The sequence below is a fragment of the Mastomys coucha genome, unplaced genomic scaffold (genome assembly GCF_008632895.1).
Source record: "Mastomys coucha isolate ucsf_1 unplaced genomic scaffold, UCSF_Mcou_1 pScaffold21, whole genome shotgun sequence".
NCBI lineage: Eukaryota > Metazoa > Chordata > Mammalia > Rodentia > Muridae > Mastomys > Mastomys coucha.
This window is the reverse complement of record NW_022196904.1, coordinates 90519829-90527061: the sequence shown is the minus strand read 5'-3', so window position 1 is coordinate 90527061 and position 7233 is coordinate 90519829. Positions and strand designations below refer to the sequence as shown.

The 7233-nt window shown below is 39.7% G+C and overlaps 1 long non-coding RNA gene across 1 annotated transcript in view; it reads right to left on the bottom strand.

Annotated features, from left to right (window-relative positions):
- The window catches only part of LOC116102673, a 10911-nt gene that overhangs the window by 2599 nt on the left and 1079 nt on the right, over positions 1-7233 (bottom strand). The window lies entirely within an intron of this gene.

Genomic DNA, 7233 nt, shown 5'->3' with positions numbered 1-7233 from the left:
TGTAGACCAGGCTGGCCTCTAACTCAGAAATCCACCTGCCTCTGCCTCCCAAGTGCTGGAATCAAAGGCGTGTGCTATCGCTGCCTGGCTTGTTTTTGTATTTTATTTTATTTTATTTTATTTTATTTTATTTTATTTTATTTTATTTTTTCTTTTTTTTCGGAGGGGAAACTGGGAAAGGAGATATTATATGGTGTGTAAATAAAGAAAATATTAATAATAAAAGAGTGAGGGGTCCTGCATCTTGCTATAGAGCAGTATGAATCCATGTATTGGACTCATTCATGTATACTAGTGGGGAATGTAACAGGGCCCCAGACCTTAGCATAACTGATTCCATGATGGAAGTACCATTAAAGCCATAAAATTCAGCATTGTAGACAGCACCACCTGCCAAATTAAAAACAAAGACCTGAACCATCCAAGCTCGTAGTACTGGGAAAGTCTCTAAATGTAGTTTGCTTTTTGGTTCTGTAGTTAGAGTATTATATTTTTCTTGGGGGAGGGTTGCTACACCCTCTGTTGTTTCTTAATATCTGTTGGGGATTTCTTCCCCATTTTTCAGTTTAGCTCTCAAGAAAATGATACAAAGATACAATTTATTAATAATCTGTACTATGCTGAGAAGGTTCTGAGCCAGTCTACACCTTCCAAGCTGTTAAAACCCAATTAAATGCCTCATCTCTTACCAACCAATCCTGCCTGGGCAGCCTCTGCTACTGTCTGTCCCCAGGTGCACTCCTCTTCAACATGCTCGTAGCCCAGCCTGTCTGGGGCTGACGTCCTTCCCCTTCCTCCTCTTTCTCCTTCTGTTCCTGATCTCCCTTGAGAACCCCCACTCAGTCCCTTCCTGTCCTTTCTGCCCAGTCATAGGGCCCAGCCTTTTATTAACCAACCAGGGAATATTGGGAAGCATTATTTAAACATATTGATTAGTACAGTACCCCAGGATCAGGTTTCAGTCTGAACAGGGAGGGGCATAGAACTCAGCTTCTGAATACACAGCTCACAGACTAACCCCAACTTCTCCCCCTTTTAGATCAATAAAAGACTCTTTGTCTTACAGTAATACATAATAAAAGCAATTATGAAAAAATTATGAAAACTATCATGTAAGAGTTTCATTCACAATGTCCAGACCATTTGAATTTGGCAATTTAGAAGAAAATGCTCTGTTATCTATCCTATCTTGGTGAGTTTGAAGTTCTGCGCCTAAATGATTTCTGTCATTCTTTTTATTTCCTCTTTCTTGTCTGTAGCTGAGATCTTCAAGGGGTCTTCCCCTGTCATATCTGATTTTTATCATTTTGGAAGGAATCTATTGCTTTTCTTTTCCTGTGGAAACATATACAAAGCTCTTCCCCAGCATAGCACATTTCCTTCCCTCCACTTAGAAGTAAAGACATCTTTAATGTACATAAGCTGGTTTAGTTCAGCAGTTTCTTCCATGATCCTATCAATGTCTCTCAGTAGCTTTTGTTTTTTGTTTGTTAGCATTCAAGAATTGTTTTTTAAAGATTTATTTATTTATTTTATGTATGTGAGTACACTGTCACTCTCTTCAGATACACCAGAAGAGGGCATCTTGCATTGCAAATGGTTGCGAGCCACCATGTGGTTGTTGCGAGCCACCATGTGGTTGTTGCGAGCCACCATGTGGTTGTTGCGAGCCACCATGTGGTTGCTGGGAATTGAACTCAGGGCCTCTGGAAGAACAGTCAGTGCTCTTAACCACTGAGCCATCTCTCCAGTCCAGCATTCAAGAAAGAAATGTAAAATCAATAAAGCAGTATGTAATCCATCTGGGGTGTAGGGGGGGTGTTACCCTTTTTGTTTGTCAAGTTTCTCCTTTAATTTACAGGTAGATTTCTCTACCATTGTTTGTCCTATAGGATTATGTGGTATACACATAATATGTTTTACATTATGATATGTAAAACCTGATTCATTTTACTAGAGAAATATGCTGGTGCATTGTCAGTCTTAATTTGTACAGGTATTCCCATAATGTCCATAACTTTTCTAATAAATGCTTAATCACAGAATCAGCCTTTTCAGAATTTAAAGCAGTTGCCCATTGAAATCTTGAACATGTATCTCTGGTATGGTGCACAAACTTCAGTTTACCAAACTCTGCAAAGTGAAACACATCCCATTGGCCAAACTTATTTGGGTACCTTTAGGTTACTTCCTGCAGGAAATAAAGTTTGGTTATATAAAGAACAAGTAGGATATTTCCTTTTAATTTCCTTGGCTTGTTGCCAAATGATAGAAAAATCTTTCTTTAAATCTTTCCTGTTAACATAGTAATTTTAAAAATGAAATTCTGAAGCTTCTAGTGTATTTTCTAGCAATAGATGATCAATTTTATCATTATATTGTACTAGAGAGACTGGTAGACCTGTATGGGATTTGATATGTGTTATGTATAATGGATGATTTCTATATCTGATTATTTGTTATAGTTGAATAAATAGTGAAGTTAATTTGGAATCATCCTAAATAGTTCAACAGTTTCTACATGCAAAACTACTCTTTCTACATATTGAGAGTCACTTACTATATTAAGATATTATGAAAATCTAATAACACCAAAAGAATTACATATAATTCTGATTTTTGAATTAAATCATAAGGACTCTTAACCTTATATTTTTTCTGATGTATTTCTTGATTTTTCACATTAGTATAAACTGTAGGGGTACCAGAAATTGGAGTCCCTTTTATTATTTGAAGGAGAATCTTATTAATTCTTCTTACAAATAGAAGTTACTTCCTGGGGCTGGAGAGATAGCTCAGCGGTTAAGAGCACTGACTGCTCTTCCAGAGGTCCTGAGTTCAAATCCCAGCAACCACATGGTGGCTCACAACCATCCATAATGATAACCTTTTCTAGTGCATCTGAAGACAGCTACAGTGTACTTACATATAATTAATAAAATAAATAAATAAATAAATAAATCTTAACAAAAGAAGTTGTTTCTTTTTTGGGCATTTTTTGTTAATTTCTCCCAAAAAAAAAATTACAGAAAGGTCTTTGTCAATGTTCATTTTCTGCCCACAATGAGACAATCTTAGTCTCAGTAAAAGGTACCACAGTTTCAGAGGGATTTATTCCTGCTAACTGACAAAATCTCATTTCTCCTTTTAGGATCAATTCAGAAACCTTTTCTACATAGGTTTTAAATTTTTTGCTCTGTGTGCTAAAAATCTATTCTAAGATATGATATTTCATTCACATAAGAATTCCTGTGGGAGAATGAGTAGAAGGCAAGACAACTAAAATCCAGGCCGTCTGTGGATCAAGAAGATTTATATGTGTAGCTTGTAATTTCTTTTCTACCTGAGTCAATTCCCTTTCTTGCCTCAGCTGATAATTTTCTTGGACTATGAAAGTCTTTATCAACTTGTAAGGTTTGAAACAAATTACCTTGCACTTGAATAGTTAATCTAAACATAAGTTGTAACCAGTTAATATCTCCAGCAATTTTTGGAAATCATTGAGAGTTCTTATTTGTTCTTCCCTGATTTGTACTTTCTGTGGGGAAATATTTTTTAGACTTATCATATATTCTAGATAATTAATAAAATTGCCTCAGTTTGTAATCCCCAACATGTAGTTCCACTTCTGTCAAATCATACTTAGCAACTGAAGTATGTCAATCCAGAATATGGGTTTTGTACTTACAAGCTCACCCTGAGAAAGGCTGTGTACTACACTGTAATCCCTAACACCCATTGTAGTTTATGACTGTCTATTAAAGACTTTCTATTGGGTTACACCCATGTCTGAGCAGTCTTCTCTGGTGGATATCCCACAACTCCTCTTTTAAATCCTTGAGTCTAAAGCCTGAAGCAAGTGGCTGAAGCTGCTAAGTTCTGCTGCTTGATGGATCTGGAACTTGGCCCCAACATTAAAATACATTTTCTTCAGCTATCTGTTTTCTTCACTGCTTAAGCTTTTTCTTAATTCCTTTTCTTGAGTTGGAAGCTTAGCTGGGTGAGATTCGTCCTAAGGTCATACTTCCCTTGATTCCATTTGGCATCAGGCTTTTCTTTAAATGTTTTATCTCTTTCAGCACTGGTCTGACTTCCATCACACCTAACATCCTGCTTCAGCACTGGTCTCACCTCCATCACACCTAACATCCTGCTTCAGCACTGGTCTCACCTCCATCACACCTAACATCCTGCTTCAGCACTGGTCTCACCTCCATCACACCTAACATCCTGCTTCAGCACTGGTCTCACCTCCATCACACCTAACATCCTGCTTCAGCACTGGTCTCACCTCCATCACACCTAACATCCTGCTTCAGCACTGGTCTCACCTCCATCACACTTAACATCCTGCTTCAGCACTGGTCTCACCTCCATCACACCTAACATCCTGCTTCAGCACTGGTCTCACCTCCATCACACCTAACAACCTGCTTCAGCACTGGTCTCACCTCCATCACACCTAACATCCTGCTTCAGCACTGGTATCACCTCCATCACACCTAACATCCTGCTTCAGCACTGGTCTCACCTCCATCACACCTAACATCCTGCTTCAGCACTGGTCTCACCTCCATCACACCTAACATCCTGCTTCAGCACTGGTCTCACCTCCATCACACCTAACATCCTGCTGCTCTTTTTCTCCTCAAACTACATTTTGTATTTTTCCTTGCTCAGCTTGCTCCTTTTCATTGTAGAGCTGCATAAGAATTGTCACTAGGAACCATATCAATTGTAGACTGCCTTGAAACCTCCTCTGCCAATACCATTAATTTAAAGCTCTTCAGTGTAGCCTCAGACAAATTTTTTTTTGAACAAGGGCAGAAAACAATCCCATCTTTTCCCAAAATATTACAACAAAGTCAAGTTATTTATATTTTTCTCTGAAGCCTACTGAACAGGGGTCCTCACAGTTCAAATCACCTTCAGCACCATTACCTTCCATGCTCCTAATAGGATGGCCCACTAAGCCTTGCTTAAAATGTTGAACTACCTTACTAACCCAAACTCCCAAAGCCCAGCCTACGCCAGCAAGCAGCATGGTCAGTCCTGCCACAGCAATCCTCCACCTGTGGTTCCAACTTCTGAATTAATCACCTTTCTATTGCTGTGAAGAAAAGTTATAACTACAACTTATAAAAGAAAGTATTTAATTGGGACTCACAGTATCAGAGATTTAGTACATTAACTCAGACAGACAAGGTCCTGGAGAAGTAGCTGAGAGGTCTACATCCATATCCATGGGTAGCAGTAAGAGTCTCTGGGTGAGGAATGGACTTTTTGCAATCTCAATGCCCACTTCCAGTGATACTTTTCCTCCAAGCAGGCATCCCTTAATAATCCTTTCAAACAGTGCCACTTTCTAGTGACCAGGCCTATGGGTGCCTTTCTAATTCAAGCCACCACACACCTAAACTCCACTTATGTACCTAATCACCCAACATGTGGTTGGATCCCACCATTAGTTAACATGTGCGTGATGCAGCATGTTGAGCTTTAAAATCTCTCAAGACATTTTCGTCACCTCCTTTTACAGCCACCTTTCTCTTCCTCACACCCTGACATATGAAGGTTTTGTCTCTTCTGCCCCTGAGAGTTTTCTGATTTAGTCTTTGAGCATCTTCCTGCTACAGTAGCCTTTCTTAACATTCTTCCTACTTTTTTTTTCTATTTTTGAGATAGGATATTATGTAGTCCAGGCTGATCTCAAACTTGCTATGTAGTCAAGGCTGTCTTGAACTCCTGATCTACCTGCCTGCACCAAACAAGTATGGGCTATGGGCACATAAGTCACCATTCCTGGGAACACTTGCACAGTTTTCAGGTTGTCATTAGGATCTCATACTTTTGATTCAATATCAGTCATAAGGACCATGATATGCTCTGTTCTATATAGCAGTATGAAATGGCAAACTACTATTAGGGCAAGCCAAGGAAATAATGTCTGTTGAATCAAAATTGTCAGGTAATTCTCCCTAGAGCAAAGGGAGAATTAGAGCCAAGAGCAAAGATATTATAGTCTCAGTCACTGAGGAGGCTTGAGAACAAGACTTCAGGGCCATCCTGGGTAACATAGCAAGGCCCTGTCACCAAAAAGAAGGACAAGGAAGACAAGGAGAAACAGCAGCAGGAGGAGAAGGACAGGGAGGAGGAGGAAGAAGAAAGGGAGGAATGAGGGGAGGGAAATAGGAGGAGGAAGGAAGTTAGGTTTCTCACTGGTAGGATCTGAGAAACTGAGTTCCCTCAAAATATGCACGAGCATGAGCATACACTCTTCCAAGTTCTATTTATGTGAAAGTTCACTGACAAAAAAAAAAATCTGGATGCATGAAAGGTCCCAGGGTTTTATTTCTCTCTCTCCCTCTCCCTCTCTCTCCCTCCCCCTCTCTCTTTTCCTCTCTCTCATCTATCTTCCCTACACATGTTAGAACATGAGTCATGAAGTTATAAGATTTTGGCTACCTGGTCTGTTACTGCATTTTCTATATAAAATGCTACCTGGTCTCTGTGTGTAAGGACCGAGGAAGATGACGGATTCATTAAAGGATCTAGGATTGAAAGAACCAGGTAGTTCCCAGAGGAAACTCTAAAGTTAACACTTAGGTCATATGTTCTAGTCATATAAGAAATTTCTAGCCAGGAGCAGCTAAGGATGCAAAAATGAGCTTTATAATTGGTCACTTCTGTTCACCTTTCCCTATTCTCCTAAAGGAATCAGGTAATAAGGCGGTAGATTTGTTTTGTTCCCAGGGTCTTACTGTATAGATCCTGGCTGGTCTCAAATTCACAAAGGTTCTCCTGTCTCAGTCTCCCAAGTCCTGGGATTAAGGTGTGAGCAACAACAACAGGCTTTCATGTATTTGTAAAACTGTAGTTTTGGGCAAAGGTCAACCAACTAATGCTTCTCCAGTAGCTACATAGTGGTCTCTCATGTGCACGAGAGCACGCACGCGTGCGCTCTCTCTCTCTCTCTCTCTCTCTCTCTCTCTCTCTCTCTCTGTCCCTCTCTGTCTCTCTCTGTCTCTCTCTCCTGTGGAGATAACAGAAAAGTCCTAACTCTTTAATGAAAAGGTGCTATGGTAGGGGTGTGGTTTGGTTGGTAGAATGATTGCCTAACAGCATGGGGCCCTGGGTTCTATTTTAGCATCAATAAATCTAGTTCTGTGGCAAGAGAATCAGGAGTTCAGATTATCCTCAGCTACATAACAAGTTAGAGGTTAATCTGGACCA